Here is an 11066-nt window from a genome sequence, read left to right on the forward strand (position 1 = left end):
TCTGAGAGGAACAGGACTCTATACTATCCTGGGTAAATAAACATACAGTGAAGGTGGGTGGGAATCTCCTGAGATACTGGATTCATCCCAGAGCTCTGGGTTTACTGGAAGAAAACTACTCAACCGTGACATTAGCTGTTTCAAGGGATCTGCAGCAACCAGGGATGCAGCCTGTTGGGGTGTGAAGCGGTCCAATCAGCCTACATGCAGTCATTCACCGATCCTTGCTACACTGTTGTTGCTTTTTGGAGGTTTGGCTTCTGTATTTGGTGTCTTTTAAAGAATTAAGACAATTGAAAAAGAAAAAAAACTAGAAAGAGCATTTCCTTCTGAAAATGCGTTGGAATGCTAACATTTTAAAGCTTGAAGCTGAAAAATAAAAACAAAATTGCTGAAAATGTTTGAAAATAGCTGAAAATGTCTGAAAATAGCTGAAATATGGAATGAACAACTGAAAATGTCTGAACATAGCTGAAATATGAAATGATTAACTGAAAATGTCTAGAAATAGCTGAAATATGAAATGAATAACTGAAAATGTCTGAAAATAGCTGAAATATGAAATGAATAACTGAAAATGTCTGAACATAGCTGAAATATGAAATGATTAACTGAAAATGTCTAGAAATAGCTGAAATATGAAATGAATAACTGAAAATGTCTGAAAATAGCTGAAATATGAAATGAATAACTGAAAATGTCTGAACATAGCTGAAATATGAAATGATGAACTGAAAATGTCTAGAAATAGCTGAAATATGAAATGAATAACTGAAAATGTCTGAAAATAGCTGAAAATGTCTGGAAATAGCTGGACATGTCTGAAATTAGCTGAAATATCTTTTTTTTTAAAGCTGAACATAGCTGAAAATAGCTGCCAACAGCTGAAATATGCTGAAAATAGCTTAAACATCTGAACATATCAAAAAGGGAAACTTCCTGCTGAAAATAATGAAGCACAAACATATTGGGTGGAAATGTATAACTGAAAAAGATAAGCAAAACTTTCACTTCTAAATATTCAAAGATATGAATCACAATCCAAGAAATGAGAGAGAGGGGGAAAAGTCAGAGGTGAGATCAAGAGAGAGAAAGAAATTGAGAGTCAGAAGGAGAAAGATAAATAAAGAAAGAGAGGGAGAAACCAGGGTGAAGGATAGATGAGATCTAAACACTGAGTGGATTTTCTACAAAAGCATTTGTTAAACCCTGTCAAAAAAAACATGATCAAATCACCAAAATAGTAGAATCAATAGAGAGGAAAGATTGAGCCGAACGCGCCGATATGTTTGTTATGTTTGTGGGTTAAATGTGACCTGAGAAACTCAAATGCTGGTTCTCCTCTATCTCTCCATTTAAAGACACACGCGCACAAACGTTAGTCTGTGTGTGTGTGTTGGGGGGGGGGGGTGTTCAAAATGTATGATAAACAAGAGTGTGTGTGAGATCCGCCACTGATTAGCCTAACATGAAACACCTGTGTGTGTGAGAGACAGACAGCTCAGAATCTGATGAAATCAACCTGTTAAACCCTTCGGATTTGACAGAGAACCATAACTCTGATCCTAAAGGTGTTTACATTTTCAGTTATTCATTTAATTTTTCAGCTATTTTCAAACCTTTTTCAGCAATTTAGTTTTTATTTTTCAGCTTCAAGCTTTCAGATGTTAAGCATTCCAACGCATTTTCAGCAGGAAATGCATTTTCTAGTTATAATTAGTTTTGCTTAAGTCATAAACACGCAAGGCAAACACAACAATTCATGTGTTGAATATTAAAAGTCAAGAGCATTGCAGCATGATACTGCAGCTGACAGGGGTTACTAACATGAGCATGTTTCAGGGAGATAAGCATCTCAATCAAGTATAACCACTTCCAGGCACTCTGCGCTGCATATTGGCTTTCCATTCTGAAGTGGTGTTTGATAAGAAGAGTATGACAATATGGGAACTGGCTATGTGTTGGCTGAAATATCCCATTGACAGTTAAAAGTCTGCTTCCCTCCTCCCTGTACCATTTGGCTTGCCAGAAAGTTCTGATGTAGTTTTTAAGTCCACTCCTCTAGCTGCCCTCTAGCTTTTGAAAATGTGTGTGGCTTTGAAAGGTATAAGTGCAGCAAACTACAACCACCTGGAGCTCTTACCGTCGGCCTCCTCCAGGTTCTGTCAGGACTGTCCTCACCAAGAGGAATACACTCTACACAAGAGGAGCCGCTTTCTGAGTAAATGCAATATGTTGAGTGAATGTATTAAGTAGGTGGGAAAATAGCATTATTATTATCTACAAAAGGTACCTACAACAGGAAAGTACAAACAGAACACCAGAATTTGTGTTGTGATGTAATTTATTTTAAGGCGGCAAAACTTGGATGAGTCACAACCAAAACCAACATTTTCAGAATAAAAGTGTGGGCAGTAAGAAACCTGTTTTTGTAGAATTGTTGGACAAAGTTAACCTCGGCCACTCACTCACTGGATTTATGTCTTTGGCAACTGAATGAACCGCTTTAAACCTGCTCCCCCCCTAGATAATCTACCTTCAAGGATTTAGTTTTTGGACTATTGTTGTTTGACTGTAAATCTAATTGGATTCTTGATGGTAAATCCTCCTCACTGGTAAGAGTGGGGAAATTATTTTTAATTTAAGGCAAATGCACGCACTAACCAAATTACACGCACACAAGGAAGTGGATTAAAGTTGCGGGACAGCCATAGAGATCGACGTGCACTCGAGAGTCAGTGCTCGTGTCCGACTTTGCAACAGTTCATTTAAAAAGAAAACCTCTGCTTCATAAAGGTGGATACATGAAGCTTAGATTGTTAGGTTTGACTTATACACATATTTTCTTTTAAAGATCAATTCAATCTCAGAAAAAGTTGTCCCTTTTAAGCTGAAGACCCATTGCACACTTTGGACAGAACTAGTGCACTCTAAAAAAAAAGTTGAGTCAACTTAAAAAAGTGAGGCAACCAGCTGCAAAGCCTTTTTGAGTTCACTCAACTAAGGGCTAATGTGTTGTGTCAACTTATGATAAGAAGTTCACTCAAAGTGATATCTTAAGTTTGTCAAACGTAACATTACTATTCAGACGTACTTATGTATTTAAGTTAACACTACTTAAAATATTGCATTTGATCTACTCATGTACTTAAGTTCAGAACACTTAAAATATTAAATTGGAGAAACTTTAAATTGTGTGTTCTTGTAGATTAAAAACATACATAAACAGCACTTAACATTTTTTGTTGAGAAATGTTTTGTTGAGAGAACTTACTTTTAACTTAAAATGTTTTGTTGAGAGAACTTACTTTTAACTTAAAATGTTTTATTACTAAATTTCACTGCCCATTATTTGAGTACACTCAACATTCTTTGCAACGTTGCCTTCATTTAAATTAATTAAAAATGTACACTGTTTTTTTGGAAAAGTCAACAGTTAAAGAAAACAAACTTCTTCAAACACAAAATGTTTATTAACAATAACTAAACATTTGTTTGCATAACTATATAAATTCCAGGTGTCAACACGTGAACATAGACAGCAGAGGGTCAACATCCTTAAAAATCAAAATGGCTGCATAAAGAAAAAAAAAGAAAAAATTCTGTTTTGTGAATCCAAAATCAAGGCCTTGAAACAAGCTTTGGAACATGGTTGTGACACGTGTGTAGCCGTCACGAGTAGGTTCCCCCCCCCTAAAGCACCAATAAGCAACAAGTAGCCAGAGGAATATTCGGTAATAAGGTTTATTCCGACAGCAGACTGTGTCTCACGTTCCTCTCATCTCCTGTCTGTCCAGCTCCTTTATGGAGACAGACTCAGATAACCAACACAGATCGTCATCAGCTGGACTGATTACCAATCTGATTACCAATCAGTCCAGCTGATGACAATCAGACACCGTTCCCTGAACCACACCCCCGCTCCACCCACTCTGCAGTATTCCCAGTTCAACTCCTTTCACGTAAGATTCCTCCAGGTCTATATTCTACACAAAAACAAGCATACAGAGACTATAATAAATATTCACTGCCTCTTTTAAATTTTCATTTTTTTTCTTCCCATTCTGTAACAATACAATTTAAAAGTCAAAAGACATTTTAATGCAGATTTTAAAAACTAAAATATACCACTTTCATACAAGAGTCACCTCCTACACATTAGTATTATAGTATTTCAATCTTCATAGTCTGTTAAATTAAATAAATAAATTGAGCAAAATACAGGGAAACATTTGCTCTCATGGTACAGGCTCCCTTTAATTCAATAAGTGACAAAAACCTGAACTGGAGCAAATCTGCCATTAAACAATGGACAATATCCTTCCAAATCTAATCCATATCTAAATATAATAAACAAACAATGGTATCAAAAACCAATGAATTTTAAACAGGGGCTAAAGAAAATATTTTCATATTATTTAATTATTTAAAATATAAGATTAAAGTAGTATATATATGTATTTACATATATATGTATTTATATATGTATTTGTATATATATATATATATATATATATATATATATATATATATATATATATATATATATTAGTGCTGTGAAAAATAACGTGTTAACTCAGTTAATTCAATTACAGGTTTAACTAGTTTTTTTTTTTTTACGCATTTAATGCATGCGCAGAATGAGCTTCCAATCCGTCTGTTGTTGGTCGTCGGGACGAAAAAAAGTCACTTGCAAAATGAGCTTCCAATACACCACTTCAATCTGAACTCTGTCCGCTCTCATGCAGACGGTCTGTTCATCGGTAATGATCCTTCCGCAGGTTCACCTACGGAAACCTTGTTACGACTTTTACTTCCTGTAGATCAGGGTCTCAACACGTCGATCGCGACCTGCCAGTCGATCGCGGCGTAGTGTCGGTAGATCGCATGACATTAAAGAGATTGGCCCGCCCCCTGACATGTTCTCTATAGCACGTCTTTGTTCTTTTATTAAACTAAACGTCTGTTGTTGATCGTATCTCCACAGCAGCATGTCATTTCTGTCTCTTCGCGTTGCGTTAACACTTATCGATCTCCGTCTCGCGCGCCACAGAGCTCCGTGCGCGCGCATCGGACCGAGCAAAAAAAAAGTCACTTGTCAATCTGTCCACCTGTCCGGGCCGGTGAGGTTTCAGCTTTGCAGCGGTGTCCCCGCCGTCCCTTTCATCACGGCCCAGTTCATGAAGAAAACCCACACAGTCAGTTTGCCTCAGCAGCTGCTAGAGGAAGACTAGAGGCCTTTAGATTGTATCATGGTGGAGTTAATGGTTGACAAACAAGAGAATAATGTTCTGTTTAACCCTCCTGTTACCTTTACATTTACTAACATATTTTACCCTCGGGGTCAATTTGACCTCAGCAATTAAAACCTCCAGAAAATTATTAGAATTAATATTGCTTCCCAAGTTTAAGTGTGAGGTACTTTATGTTTGTTTGTTGACTACCTAAATAGCCCTTTAAATAAATAAAAAAGTTGATATTTCTTATATGTTTGACACAGTGAAAAACAGCCTGGGGTCAAATTGACCCCAAAGAACACCGACATTAAACATTGAATGGGGTCAAATTGACCCGAAAGGTAACAGGAGGGTTAAACATTCTGTTTAGGATGAAGATGTATTAATGTTCCATATGGAAGAAAACTGCTAAATAACTGCTGAGTTGCAGCACCATTGTATAGAAGAATGTATAAATGTATATATCCGTCTTTTGTCATAAATCTCTATGTTCTCACAAAATATACCGAGAATATCGGTAATATGTGATTAATCATGATTAATCCACAAAAACCTGTGATTAACCCGATTAAAAATTGTAATCGTTTCACAGCCCTAATATATATATATGTGTGTGTGTTTACTGACATACATGCGCAGTGGCCTTAGTTACCTCAGCAGATGCCCAAACCACTATATTAAGTTTTCTCAACTTAACATTTTAAGTGGATTCCACTCTTTATTAATGAAATTGACATTTTGAGTTAGTTCAACTTTTTTCAAAGGCATTTGTTGACTCAACTTAAAAAAATGTGTTAGGACAACAAATTTGAAGTTGGGCTTTTTAGAGTGTGGGATGAACTGGGATGTCTACCTTGTTTTGTTTTACTTCTTATACTTTCTACTTATGTGTCTTCATTTGAATTATTCCTTTGATACAAAATGAGTATGGGAACAAATCTAACTGTACTGACCTTTGACACAGTGTGCAGCTGTTGTTTTTAAGTGGTGGGATTTAGTCAATCGCTCGAGACTCTTCAACGACAAAAAGGTTTCTGAAGGGATCCTCTGAAATCTCCGAGGGCTGTGTTGGCTTGATTGGTCTTGTCAAGCCTGATCTAAATCAATACACCCTCACTCCTTGCACACTATCACGTCTGCTTTTTCACTTCTCCGGTCAACATAAGGCACAAGAACTTGTGGGATGCTTCAGGTCACATTCACACATTAAATGCAGAGTGTTTTTTTAAATGGCAAAAGGATTGATTTCACCATGTGCTCTCAATCACCGGCAACAGCCCGTACTCTGCAGGGCGAGAGGAAATCCCTCACTCGCTTCCCTGGCCGTGTCATTTCTCACTGTAAGCGGATGTGTATCCTCCCTTGTCTCCTCATCTTTATTCCCTGCAGGAGGCCTCGTTGCTGCACTCAGAAGGATTGTCTCCCCCCTATCATGCCCAGACGCCCTCTGTTGCTATTGTAATGGGCCCGTTAAGGTGTGCCGAGCTGTGGATGGAGCGCTTTCTCCATTTAACACTCTCTGCAACATGACTGAGGCACCGGAGCTTAAAGAGGAATATGGCATGTATGTTTTATTTTCATTTTGTTTATGTTCAAACTGCTTTAAAACTAAACTATTTAACTTTGTAGGAATGTTACAAATAAAAAAGTTGATCCATGAGCAATACAAATACACTTGCTCTGGTATGGCCAGTAGTTTATGATGGCTAACAATAGCACATTTTAGGTAAATATTTCATTATCCCTCTACTCCCCGCTGTTGTACAGGTAAAATGTAAAATGTTTATATTTGTTCTTAGTTTGTACTCTTGGTTGAATGCACTTCTTGTCAGTCGCTTTGGATAAAAGCGTCTGCTAAATGACATGTAATGTAATGTAATGTAATATTTACTTTGGCATCAAAGACCTCGTGTTGTACAATCGAGAACAGGACACTTCTCAGCAGTCTTTAGCTATTTGTTATTTATCTTCATCAATATATCTCCTCCACCATTGACATATGTAAAGAGTTGATTAATGATTGATGACATGATCTAACATGTATTGTTTTCTTTACACTGAAATACCATTCCATTATATATGAATACAGCTGGGTTATAGTTTGCTATCAAACATGTTGAAACCATTTTTATTGCTCATCCTGAATTCTAGTTGAACAGTATATATGAGTTGTGGATGATATGAGGATTTAGCCCTCTGAGGCAAATGTGTAATTTGTGAGAAGGGGCTATACAAAAATAAATAAACTGAATTTATAGCTGAAAAATACATTGAAAAATGTTTTTACATGTCCTTACAACTACATTATTCTTTTTTGTCAATGTCCTTATTATCTGTATGTCTGTATTGTGTGCTAGATAGGCGTTTAAAATAAAGTTTCCAAATAAATCCAATTGTGATACATGGTGCTCAATACAAATGCTCAATGTTTAACATCATTGTTACGTGCAAACCAATGGACCCAGCATTAGTTTCTGCTTCAGCTCTGCTGGTTTCCTCCCACTGTCAGGTGCACTGGAGCCTCCATCACCTCGAGGTATGAATGTGTCTGAGCCACATGTCTGAAGCCTGCTCTCTCTTCCCTGCCCTCCCCACTGCATGCTGAGTCTTCCCCTTATGACCCTGAAATGAGTGGGTGGAGAATATAAATGACTGAAAACTGCACATATATTTCATTACATTTTCACAGATCCGTATTTCCCTCAAGTTGCTGCTCATTGCTGATGTGATGTTTGTAATGTATTGCATTCTGCTCATGTATATTTGTACATCTTGAGTGAGCATTCAGACTCGGTGCATGCGCATATTTTTTCATTGATGTCTTCCTTTATTATATTACTTTTCTTACATTCTGAGCTAATTATTAGACCTGACACGGACAGACTGTGTAGCGGGGATGACTTCACTGAGGATGCCCTTGTTCTACATTCTGACTTGAAATGTCTAAGCTAATCGGCCTGTTTAGAATGAATAATCAATACAGCCACTTCCCATCAGACAATTACTATCTTACTATCTACTATCTTACTATCTTACTATCTACTACCTGTCTCACAAGGGAGATTCAATCCACTTCTCTGCCCAGTATTTTGTTATGCATTTGTTGTGTTTAAAGTGCAATTCTGTAACCTAAGCATTCTGACCTCTATACAGTTACAGTTTCTTAAATCACTGGTTCCTCATCAGTTGGATAACGTGTCTTTTTAAAGCCAGTTAATGTTTAAAATTGATGTCCATGGATCAGCAGCTCCATATCATCTTTAATTGTGTTAGACTGTTAGCTGTTTTTTCTTCTTCTTAAATGGTCATTTAGCCATATGTGCCTTGTAAATATTACTTGACCATATCCTCATATTTCGGAGAACTGCCGGTAGGAAGTCTTGACGTGCTCTACATATGCAGCAGCAATGGGATTAATCTCTATTGTATGTGTTCTGGCAGTCAGTCAATGCATTTAATTTCTCCATCTTCCATTAATTCCTCTGTTGGGTCTTAAAAGCATGCAGAGTAGGCCGTTATTCATTAAAATCCAGCAATGACAGCAGAGTGAGAGCATGTCTGCATCTCCATCACGTGAGCAACAGCCACACACATTAATGCTCAGGATCATGCTCTGGTATATTGCTGTATGTATGATTGTAGAATAAGTCATTCTACTCAAGTATACTCCAGTGAGGGACTTTGCGTTCCATTTTCCAGGAAAAGATGAGAGAGATGCAGAAAGAGGATTGAGATGTGATCAGTGTACAATAGGATTGGAGCAAAATAGATTCGTTGATTTATCACGCAGGCAATTGAATGACAATTAATGAACTATTTTGAATATCTGTAATTCTAAAAATGTTCCGCTCAACATTATCTAATTGCTCCCCGGATGGACAGAAGCAATAGATGTCATGTGTACAGAAGGAAACATTACAGAGTTACAACACATTCAATGAATATGACAGAGTGTATGAATAGTTGGTAGTAGGCATGGACCACGATCCAGACCTCCATGATCCATCAGGCAGATGGAGGTAGAGAGGAGTGGGCGGGGCATCAGCAGGGTCATGACATTAGACCCAGTCAGGTTCAATGGACCATGTGAGACGTGAAGTCAAAAAGACTCCGGGGAGGAAGCAGAGTTAGTAATGTGCAATGGAGAGATGAAAATTCATCCATAAGTAGAGAGAGAAGAGGAGAGAGGTGCTCAGTGTATCCTAAAACGTCCCCCAGAAGCCTATAAGCCTATAGCAGCATATCAAGGGGCTGGACCAGGTGAACCTGATTCAGCCCGAACTATAAGCTCTGTCAAAGAGGAACGTCTTGAGTCTACTCTTAAATGAGGTGACTGTGTCTGCCTCCCGGACTGAAAGTGGAAGCTGGTTCCATAAAAGAGGAGCTTGATAACTAAAGGCTCTGGCTCCCATCCTACTCTTTAAGACTCTATAAACCACAAGTAGTCCCGCATTTAGTGAGCGCAGCTCTCTAGTGGGGCAATATGGTACTACAAGCTCCTTAAGATATGATGGAGCATCACCAATCAAGGCTTTGTAGGAGAATTTTAAATGTGATTCTTGATTTTACGGGGAGCCAATGCAGAGCAGTTCATACAGGAGTCATGTGATCTCTTTTCTTAGATGTATAGTGAGAACACGAGCTGCAGCATTCTGGATCAACTGGAGGGACCTAAGTGACTTATTAAGGCAGCCTGATAATAAGGAGTTGCAGTATAGTCTAGAAGTAACAAAAGCGTGAACCAGTTTTTCTGCATCTTTTTGAAACAAGATGTGCCTGATTTTTTAAATGTTAAAAATGTTGAGGATTGACTAATTTCCCCAGTTGTATATCAATGTAAACTATATTGTCAGGCCATCAACACTATTTTCTTCAACAGTAACAATCTCAGCTCAAAATGTTATGCATACGTAATTAAATTGCAGTAAATCCAATGCATAAAATTAGTATCTGCAGTGATCATGTATAATTAATTATCGAGACATTCTGCTGTACTTTGTGAATGTGTAATTTTTTTCTTGTAAGTGAGAATTATATGAAACTGTTCTTGGCTCAGTGTTGAAGCTTTTATTAACTTTTTAAGCAGCTTAGTTAAGGAGTGCCCCTTTGTTTCTACATCAGTTCCCACGTTGCAGAAAGTGAGTAAGGAGTATGAGTAGTGAGTCGAGTCTCCTCAGTGCGCATGGCACGAGGCAACACAGCTGCACTAAAGTGAACATGTACATCCTGTGTTACACGAGGACTCAATCAGGGCGCACGGGGACACTCGTGTACCTCAGCCAACTCAACAACCTAAAAGTCGAGATTGATCTGCAGCCCTTCTTCTTCCGTGGCGGGATGCTCACTGTTTTTAGTGAAGAGTGATCTCATCACGCGCACTATGCAGAGGCAAAGTGCCACTACAGCGTCCACACGCAAGCTGATGCAGCTCCAAGCTCCAAGCTCCGCAAGCAAGCCGACGGATGACTTTATCTGAGAGAGGGTTTTTTTTCCCCTGCGGAACGCGAATCAGCTGTAACTTGTAGAATTCCTCGCGTCACGTGGTCTTCCTTATACGCGGAGGAGCATTTTGGTGCAGGGCGCTCGGAAAATACTACTGCTGCTTGCACTTGGACAACACGAGCGTGCTGTGCTTCCGATTGGATTTAGTCCACTTCACGCCACCTGTATCGGCACAACTGTGAGAGACAATGTGTCCATCATGACACAATGCGCCGGCAGCTTTTCTCATGAACTCTTTCGCGGTTCTCCAGACTTCCATCCACAAGTGGAGCGTACGTGTTTCTGCCTCTCAGCCACAGATGAAATCACTTCACAACTACAATGGGA

The sequence above is a fragment of the Pseudoliparis swirei genome, chromosome 17 (genome assembly GCF_029220125.1).
Source record: "Pseudoliparis swirei isolate HS2019 ecotype Mariana Trench chromosome 17, NWPU_hadal_v1, whole genome shotgun sequence".
NCBI classification, from domain to species: domain Eukaryota; kingdom Metazoa; phylum Chordata; class Actinopteri; order Perciformes; family Liparidae; genus Pseudoliparis; species Pseudoliparis swirei.